Source organism: Cryptomeria japonica, chromosome 3 (genome assembly GCF_030272615.1).
Source record: "Cryptomeria japonica chromosome 3, Sugi_1.0, whole genome shotgun sequence".
Lineage (NCBI taxonomy): Eukaryota > Viridiplantae > Streptophyta > Pinopsida > Cupressales > Cupressaceae > Cryptomeria > Cryptomeria japonica.
This window is the reverse complement of record NC_081407.1, coordinates 906,124,434-906,135,056: the sequence shown is the minus strand read 5'-3', so window position 1 is coordinate 906,135,056 and position 10,623 is coordinate 906,124,434.

Sequence of the window (10,623 nt, the reverse complement as noted above, 5' to 3'; positions counted from 1 at the left end):
ATAGGAAAGCTAGATATGATTGTGTTTATGGGGAAAATTACCTTCTGGGACAGGTGCCGAATGTGGAATTTATAGAGAAAATAGTTGGCTTTTCAGAACTATGTTTATTTGCTATGCATGGCATCATACTCGGTCGAGTAACTTATTGACCATTGAAATAGATGGATTTAATTATGTTCTCTACCATATCCTTGTTATGATCTTGTTTGTTTCTTAAATGAATAGAAAATAGAAAATGCATGTATCATTCTAGGCACGCACTAGATTCCATCTTGTTTATCAAATTCCTTTTGCTAAGCAATTCGTGCAGGTTCGGGTATTCTAAATAGATTAAGAATTCCGGGGAAGTGTATACTTCAAGTTTGGGTGGAAAAAGCACCTGAATCTTGTTCTCACCTTCATTCTAAAGATTGCATTGAAGATAGCTTTGGATTGCAGATCAATGGATGCATCTCATCCTTTACTTTATATTTTTCTTATTTGAACTTAAGGCATTTGAAAGGCCTAAGTATTGTATGTAGATATGATTGAGATACTACTTACATTTTCTTATCGAATAAAGAATCATTACCTCTTTATAGAAATTTCGTGTTTATTGTGATATCATTAGTATGGTGATTTAGAGCTAAGGATGGAATAGTGGAGGTAAATAGACTTATTAAAGGAATTATGAGTTTATTTAAGAATAAAGAGTATTTTGTTTTATTATTGAAGTTAGAACATTTTACATCTTTACAAAGGTTTGTTGGCCACATTTGATGACCATCACTATGAAACTTTTCTTAGATCTACAAAAATTGTAAAGGCTTGTTTTGATTAAGTAAAACTAGGTATTTGAAAGGTACCCGAACCTTTTACAAGCCAGGAGAACAGAATAGCATAAAAAAGTGCCTGATCACCTCAAAACGTCAAAATGAACCCACCGGAAGGGCACAACTTAAAACATCATTACATAATTACCTAAAACTCAGAACAGACAGTAATAGGAAAGCAAAAGATAGCAAAGAGACAGAACCAAGGACAACAACTGGAACTAAATACTATTCAATATCTCCTTAGTGTGAACAACCATTTGTTTCATGTTGTTCGCTGAGGTCTTCATATCCTCTAGCTCACGACCTTCGATGTCGACCTTATTCTTTGTGTTGGCTCTGGTCCTCCTTTCATAACCCTTCTTGTTCACCTGCTCTTTATCACCTTCCTTCTCTGCATTGTTCTCATACCTGTTGATAAAGATGTTCATGTTGTCCACCGAAGATTTAAGAATTTGGAAATTTTGATCAGCAAGTTGCTTGACATTGTGCTCCATCTTGTCAATTCTGCTACCAAAATCTTTCAGTTTGTTGTCCATTTCCTTTCTCTCTCCCATCTCATTGACCTTTTTTTGCGTCGCTAATATTTTTCCAACCATACATTCAATAGCTTGCACATTATGCAGAACGGCCACTAACTCTTTAACATGCTCCACCAAGGGCTTGTCACCAACTGTAATTCTTGCCATGGCTTGTGTATCTATTTTCAAACTATTAATATCCTTCACCAAAGTAGTGATGGTCTCATAGAAAGCCTTAATGGTATCTTTGTCACCACTATCACTTTGACCCCCTTTTTCCTCGTTATGCAGTCTAGTGGTTTTCACGGTTTCCAAATTATCCTTAACCGGGTTACCCTCCCCTTCTTTGTCCTGACTATCAATCCTCTTATTATCATCATCCTCCTCCTTAGACTCAACCAGAACATAATTGAGATCAGAATTGCTACCCTTTTTAGTGTTCTTTTTCTGAGCCTTCTTTCCAGAGGCTTTCCCTTTCCTCTTCTTAACAGGTTTTTCCTTAAGGGAATTAGTTTCAGAGTCCGACATTTCAGATTCCACAATAATCCTCCTCTTCTTAGCCCTAATCCTCCCTTTTTTGCTAGTTTCTTCCAACTCTCTCTTGGTCTCAGAATCAAAGTTGAAACCACTATCCTTATTTTCTATAGTCTCATCTCTGGCATTTTTTCCTTTAATAGGCTTTTCAATGCACTTCCCCTTTAGCATTTTATAAACCAGGACCATGAGCCCCTGGTGGAGGGCATGTTCGCCTTTAGGGTCCTTATGGATCTCGTTTATAGTATGATCCATTGAATAGGCCAAGTAATAGGGAAGGCTAACCCTTTCACCATGACGTAAATGGTTAAGAAGGATGAAGTGATGCCCATAAGCCCTGGTAAACCTACCATCTAAGGTAATATATTCAATAGAAGCAAATAAGACAAACCTCCATGGCCTGCAAATTCTCTTCGGGGAGTGGTAGGAGTTGTCAATTTTGATCATCTTTCTTCTCTCACCATCTGTAACAGGAAACTTGTCTGTAGCCTTATCTGATATCCCTCTATCCCTGTAAAATTTCATACCCTCGGTAGTCAACCCCATGGCCTCAGCGATAACCTCTTCGTCTACATTCATCATATGTGATCCAATCAGAACTTTTCCATTTTTCCAGTTCTTGATAAAGTAGCTGGTAATTGTGGGGTCCTTCCCATTCAGTCATTCCATGAAAACATTGAGCCCCCCTGCTGAAGGATACTCCAGACTTCTTCATTCTTTCTCCATTCAAAGCAGGATGCAGGTTCAAATCTCTTCTTGTTTCCTCCCATTTTTCTAGCAGCTTCCTTGCAATGCCTTCTCTTGTTTTGATAACTTTTCCTCTGGTTTCTGTGGTTATTTTGTAAGAGCACCCATAATCCGTGCCAAATAGTGATGATATGACACCTATTTAATAGCTCATTATCTTCAAGCAAGCCCTGCATCAAAAAAGGCGGAAAGGTCATTAGAAATAATGATTAAAAGTACCACATTGCCTTGTATAGCTTCAGTCCTGATTGAGCAAGGATTTCATTTCACTTGCAATCTCCTTTTCACCATAACTAGTGATGATGTCTCCCGATTGGCAAGCCAGGTTGGCTGCCCAATTAGCACAAGAGTTGGCCTCCCTATAAACATGTGTAAAAACACACATTTCAAACTCTTCGCTGATTTTCCTTGTTAGCATTACTAATCGACCATGATGGCAGGAATTTCATATTTAAACAATTGATAATGTTTAAGGAGTCTCCTTCACACCAAACTTTAGTGCATTTGGCTTCTTTGGCAAGGATAATCTCATGACAAGCCGCCATGGCTTCGGCAACATGGTTGGTCTATTTTCCTATAGGAATACATTTTATGATTTTACATATTCCCCATTCATCCCTTAGGACCACTCCACATCCTGCAACCCTCGGGTTTCCCTTAGAGGCCCCATCAAAATTGATTTTCATCCATCCCCTAGGTGGGCTGGTCCATACAACTCCCTCTCTAGGGTTACTTTGGATACTCTCTTGAGCTTTTAATCTCCATTTTTTATAGATAAATTGATCCTCCTTAGTGTTAGGATTATCAATACCACCTAATATTCATATTTTCCACTATGCTTCTTCTTATTTTTTCAAACACAATGTTAGCCTTAGTATACTTTTCTCTGAAAATCCTATCATTTCTCTCTTTTCATATACCCCAACACATGTGTGGTAAAGCAATTATCCATAGCAAGGTAGTAGTTCTATTTTTTGAAGGATGATGCCATGACTTGAAAATCTCCTAAATCGAGTTGAGGAAGCTCCAACTGATATTGAATTGATCCAGACAACTTCCCCAAACATCAGCTCAGAAGGGGCAATGAAAGAGCATGTGATTTATTGTCTCCTCATTCTGCTTACAGAGTGTACAGAAACTTGGTATGTTGATACCTCTTTTTCTTATATTCTCTGTTGTAAGAATTTTGTCTTGGAGGGCTATCCAAAAGAAAATGTTGATCTTGGGGGTAAGGCCTTTCACCCATGCTTTAGCCTAGCAAGGACTTTCCATGTTATTGTATTGTTGATGATAAAGAGATGCCACAGTAAAAGTACCACTAGCAGTGAGTTTCCAAATTAACTGGTCTTCTTCTTCAATCCTCACCATTGAGTTCATGACTTTGTTCAAACTACCCAAAGATTGATCCACTTGAGATAAGTCTTTCCACTGTCCATCTTTCCAATAATCCTCCACCTTGGTTCCAAATCTTTCCTTGCATTGGTTCTGATATCTGTTCCACTCAGGGTTTTCATTTAAAGGGATCTCCATAAGCCAAGGATCCTCCCAGAACTGAATAAGATTCCCTTTCCCCAACTTCCATTTTGTACCTTTGATAATAAAGTTTCTAGTCCTAGAGATATTTTTCCAAATATTGGATCCAATTGGGATAATCTCTGCTTTGAGGAAACTTTGAAGATTTGGGCATTGGCTTTTATATTTGTTGTCCCATATTTTTTTCCACTCTCCTTGATTTCTATATCCTCTCCAAATCTGCTTAGCCATAAGGTATTCATTTATATCTCTTATTCTTCTAAGGCCTAGACCGCCTTTATTCATAGGCTTACAAACCTTCTCCCAAGCAATTAAGTTCATTCTCTTCTTCTCCTCAACCCCTGTCCATAAAAAGGATCTCTGTATTTTTTCAATGGCCTCGGCATACTTAGTAGGAATCCTGAATAGACTGATGGCATAGAGAGGGATACTTTGAAGAGTGGTTTTTAGCATTTGAACCTTACCTGCTTGACTAAGTAGAGCTCCCTTCCATCCAGACAACTTTTAATGGAATTTATCCACCAAGGCTCCCCAAAAGGTATCTGGAGGATCTTGACCTAAAGGGAGCCCCAAATAGGAGGTAGGCAAGCTACCAATTTGGCCACCCAGAATGTTACTAATTTTAATCCTCCTTCTCTCTGAGGTATTGATAAAATAAACAAAGCTTTTAGACCAATTTATAAGCTGACCAGTAGCCTCTCCATAGATATCCAAAGCTTTTTTTAGTCTTCTAGCATCCTTCACAATGGCTTTTCCCATTATTATAGAATCATCAACAAACTGCTGATGAGAGCATATTTGATCTACCGAAGAAGGTTTCAAACCAAAAAACTCCCTTTTCTCAACCAGTTTTCCAATACATCTCCCCAAACATTCCGCCATGATGATAAAGATCACTGGAGATAGGGGGTCCCCTTGCCTGAGACCTCTTGAGGCTTTAAAGAAAGGAGAGGGGGAGCCATTCATTAGCACAGAGAAGGTGGCCAAAGAAACAAGTTGCCTAATAAGTCCAACACTCCTAGGATTAAAACCAAAAGCTGAAAGAACATCCATCATAAAATCCCAATCCACTCTATCATAGGCTTTAGAAAGGTCAAGCTTCAGAAAAAACCTTCTTTTTTAGAAAAGGCCAGAGAATGGATATTTTCATGAACAGAGATGATAGAGTCCAAAATTTGCCTTCCCGGGACAAAACCACTTTGTTGAGGCGATATAATGGAAGGAAGCAAATTGAGAATTCTAGAGGTAAGGACCTTAGAGATAATCTTGTAGAGAGAGTTGCATAAGCTTATAGGTTTGAAAAGATCCATTGAATCAGCCCCCATCTTTTTGGGTATAAGAGCTATAAAAGTACTATTAACTTCTTTCAAAAGTTTTCTAGCATCAAAAAACTCTTTCACAGCTCTGGTAACATCATCTCCAATAATATGCCAGTACATTTGGAAGAAGAACATGGGAAAGCCATCCGGACCTGGGGCTTTGCTGCCCTCAAAGGACTTAATAGCTGTCAGAATTTCATCATGGGAGTGAATGACAGTTAAATGGTCATTGTGATCTTCCCCTAGAATGGTAGGTATACTGTCAAGAAGTTCCCTTTGGGCCTATTTATTTAGATTCTGATCCTTAGCAAGTAGATTAGAGAAAAAATCCATTGCAGCCTTGCTCATGGAATCATCATCTTCAACACATCTGTCATTCACTTTAATATGTACAATTGTATTTATGGCCTTATGTCTAAGTGTGGACATATGGAAGTATTTAGTGTTCCTATCCCCCTCCTTTAACCAAACATTTATCGATCTTGGTTTCCAGTAGGTTTCCTCTTTAGCTATTATTTATACATATGGATGTAAACTTATTTCTCAAGAAATAATACTTCCACTATATTAAATTATGAAAAATAGTTTAGGGATATATATCATATGTGAGTTACTTATGCACTTTATAAAGATGGTCTTTTTGTAATATACACAAGTAGGTGGCTACACTAATCAAGAAATGTTCCAATTTATCTATATTAGTATAAAAGTATTAATGTTTAAAACTAGAAAAGTGAAGACCTAATCCTAACAAGGTCTCTACAAAAAGATATATTATTGTACTTTTTTCATACAAAATTTGTTTTAGTCATTTTTTCTTGAATGGTTAAGAGAACATATTGTAGTGTCATAAATTGTACACCCTTGCTAGGGTGGTACAATTTCACACTTAGTTTAGCACATGCCTTAGTGTGTTTGCATCTTGCATTTCTAACTTCCCTTTAAGCATTTAATTAATTAATTTAAGTAAATCTAAAGTCATATTTAATCACTTCATACATCATAAAATTGGGCCCTTTACCTTAAGTGTGCCCCTTTTTATTTTATTCCTCCAATAAATCATTAAATCATAAACCCTAATTATGTCCTATTTTGACCTTTAAGGCCCGATTTTGCATATCAAAACACCTCAAAATCAGTTGTAACTTTGGGATTCACTCTATTATCATCATATCTAATGGCCCTGAAAATTTAGTGAAAAGTTGGTCTAACCTTGGCGGGAGTGAACATGGTCCTCGACTTTTTTCCTGAAATTTCGTGAGCACAACACTATGATATTATATTGCTTAACCCCAAAATATTGGTGGGAAATTCAATTCCTAGGTCGGCCTGCATAATTAAGTTGAAATTAATATCTAGGGTTTCATACATAAGAACTCTCTTTCTTCAGTTGAAGGCAACTAAGAACTATCTATCTATCGAATCTAAGAATCTAAGAGCAGGTTTTTGGAGCACAAGGAGTCTTCTATGTAGTGAAAGAGAAGCCTATGTGGATTCTTCAACAACATTCATCAAGCATTTGTCAAGAATTCATCATCAATTAGGAGCCTTGAAGACATTGAAGAGTAATAGGAGATCTAGTGGCAATATCTCTCCCTTGGGGTTTGGTATGATTTTATGTTATTTTCATGTCTTTGTATGAGCTTCTTTACATCAATTTGCACATTTACATTCATGATTTAGATCATTTAGCATATTTGGTTTGAAACATTGTCATTTACATTCACATTTACATTTAGGGTTTTACTCTCATGCGTAGAGTAGCTCTAGTTTCTTTCATTTTAGGATCTTGCATACACACAAGGTTCTAGCACACACATTTTTAGTATATTATTGGCTATTTGTGGAGGTGGAAATCACTAACATAGGGCTTTGACTAAGGCAAAACTCTATATAGCCACCCAAACCTTCCCTTTTCAGTTGTAGGTGCAGAAACAGGTACCCAGAAGGACTTTTAGCTTAGGAAAAGACACAGGCACTGCCCAAAAATTCCAGATTTTCCCTAATCTGCCTGAGACAGGGGCGTGGCACCTTGGTCCTACCTAGGAAAATGGCATGATGCCATGGTCCCTCCACTTTGCAGTAAAATTTGATAGGTTGCAGCTTCAAGTCATCAGATTTGCAGTCTTTCAGTTGCAACTCTTTCTCAGATTCTCAGGGACAGTGGCGTGGCACCCTGGTCCTAGTCAGTTTGGCTCAATTTGCAATATAATGTACACATCCAAAATCCTCCCCCTTTCATTCTTTCAGTATCTTAGTTTCATATCTACAAGTTTGTGCAATTCTGAGTTCATTTATGCTTCATTATTAATCTCCTAGTCTAGTTGACCATTCAAACCCTAGTTTTTCTCATCATTTGCAACAAGAGGAATAGAAACCCTAAGAGATAATCCTTGTCTCTCTCTTTTTCACAAGATGTAGCCAAAGTGATCTATCTCCCTAGGCTCTTTCATATTCCCAATGTGTTGGCAAAAGTGGGATTAGGTCCTAGTCACCCGATCTCGTTTTTCCTGCCCCCACAGATATATTGTAAGAATCTAGGCACATATACCCATAATATAATTTGATTAGATTTTTCAATTTTTTAATGTTGACTAGTCTCATGATTTGTATTTTTTTCAGTATCTATATATTTACAATGTAGAGAAATTATTTGAACCCTCTCTATATGCAAAAACATTATCTACACGACATAAATATTATGCTATAGAGTTCATGCTAGTGTAGGGTGGAAAGAACCTAATAAACATATTGAAGGTGTTCTACATCTGTTTTATTTAATACAATGATGTTAACAAAATAGATGTCACAAAATAATATATGAAGGGAGTGAGTGTATCATTCATCATCCTTGTGAATTTGGTTGGCATGTGATTAAAAAAAAAGACAACACATCAAAAATAATGAACAATTCCTAAAACTGATGTAAGGAAGTTCCTTTTTAATGTATTTACTATAGTAGCAATTCAAAATATGATTAGTACCCTAAACAACCTAAAAAAGAGAGGCATTTTTTCCTTATATGTTCTTTGTGTGAAAAAGATTTTGAAACAATCTTCTACATTGTTTTATACTACCTTTCCCTACATTAGTTTAGTATTTAATCCTTTATAAATTCAATATTTCTTAGGTCTTTCTAGGTGTTTTGGATGATTTAACATTGTAGCTGGTGCCTCATTTCTCCTCCCTTATTTGAAGAGTATTTTAAATCTAACTCTACCTCAAGTTATTTGGGCCCTATAGCTTGAGAACAACTCTAGGACTTTTCATGATAAAAATTTACTCTCGTTTAGGTTGGTTCTAAATCTTATTAATCTCTTAAGGAAAATTTCTTCGCTTTCCTAAAAGATTAGGATGGACCTGGGTCTTTTCTGCCTTTGAAGAGCAACAAATCATTGTTGGGTGGAATATTGAAATTCCAATGTAACTTTTGTAGTTGAATAAAAATACACTAAGAAGTTTTGTGAAATGGATTTGTCCTCCTCCTAGTTGATTTAAGAATATTTTTAATGGCACCTCTAATGGTAATTTGGTTTTGGAAGGGGGAGGGTAATTTATTGAAGAAATATAAAGAAAAATGTTGAAAGCCTTTTTCTATTAGCCTTGATTTCTAAGCAAACCATTCTACATAAACTACAACAATATTTTGGAGTGCAAACCCAACCTTGGGATTGGGTATCCAAATGCTAATTATTGAAGATAATTCTCTCATTATCATAAAGTAATGTCAATTCTCTTCGTTGTACCATTAGAAACTTTATGATTAATGAAATAATGTTGATTGATTCCTTAGTGGAGTGTTAGATTTGTCATATCTATGGAGAAGGCAACTTTGTTGTTATTTTTTTAATGATTTCGGGTGTAATACATCAATTTTATACCCAATTAGGAATGATCAAAGATCTTTCAAGTGATGTCAAAACTACTATTCAAAATGAATCCATACAACTCATTTTTTGGGTAGGCACCATTTTTTAACTTGGGCTTGGCTCAAGCAAGTTCTACCTTTAACTAAAATTGGGGCATCAAGAGATGTTTAGAGAAGATTTTTCTTAGCTCCTATGGTGACTTTTCTTGGAGGCTCCCTAGTGTCTACCTGGCTTAGCAATGATATTTTCCCTTACTTATCACTTGTTGTGGTTTTCTTGGATCCATGGGGGATGATAGAAACCATGTCAAGTAACTTTCTTATGAATCTATAAGACATAGCCCTATTGAGTGGGGCATTTGAAAGAAAGTTGGCTTGGCAAATTAAATGGAAATATTACACGTCTTTGATCTTATGTGTTTTAAATCTTTTTGTAATGGTAAAAAATTAGGGTTTCCACCATTAGATGTATGAAAACCACTAATTTTCGCTTGGGTTGACCATTACATTCAAAAGAGGGAGAATCCAATAGACTCGGTCAAAAATTAGCAAAGGTTAAGACTGAATACTGATTGGATTGATTTGTGTGTCTCCTCTTTTGTGAGTTGAAATGTTGAATTAAGGTAAAGTTCTAAAAAATGAAGGTAAAACTGAGAAAATAGTGAGCTACAGATGCGGGATTTTCACGTGCACGTGGATCTAAGCAATATATGCAAATTCGGATATGATCTCTGAAAAAGCTCCACAAATGTCAAGACCAATGTGCTCGTTGCCCTAATCCTCCTTATTTTTTAAACACCAAAGAGAGTTGATTCGTCACTGCAAATAGTGCCAATTTTGAAGAGTATAGCTTTGTAATTGTAACTTGCACACAAAAAGAAAGGGAAATAGGTTGGGAATAGGGGTTTGCCTTAGGTCAAACCCCTGTCTTGGAATTAACCATGAAATTTAAATAAAGATAATTGAAATTATTGTAATGGAAGGTTTTCTTTTTTATGGAGATGTTGAATAATGATTCAAAATCAAGTGATATACCTCCTTGTGAAGTTTTGGTTGTCTCCACATGAAATTAGGGCTTCATGAAGTCTTCAACAAAATAAGATGAAAGATGTCTACTTCAATGCTTGAATCTTGAATTTATTACTGCTCCAAGGCTTGAAAGAAGACTGATTAATGCTCAATTGCTCGAATGCTTGATTGCTTGATCTCATATGTGATTGTCGGATGCTTGTGAATGTTCAAGTGAGGGGAAATCCTCCTTTAGACTTGCCCATCGAAAAACTTGTTAA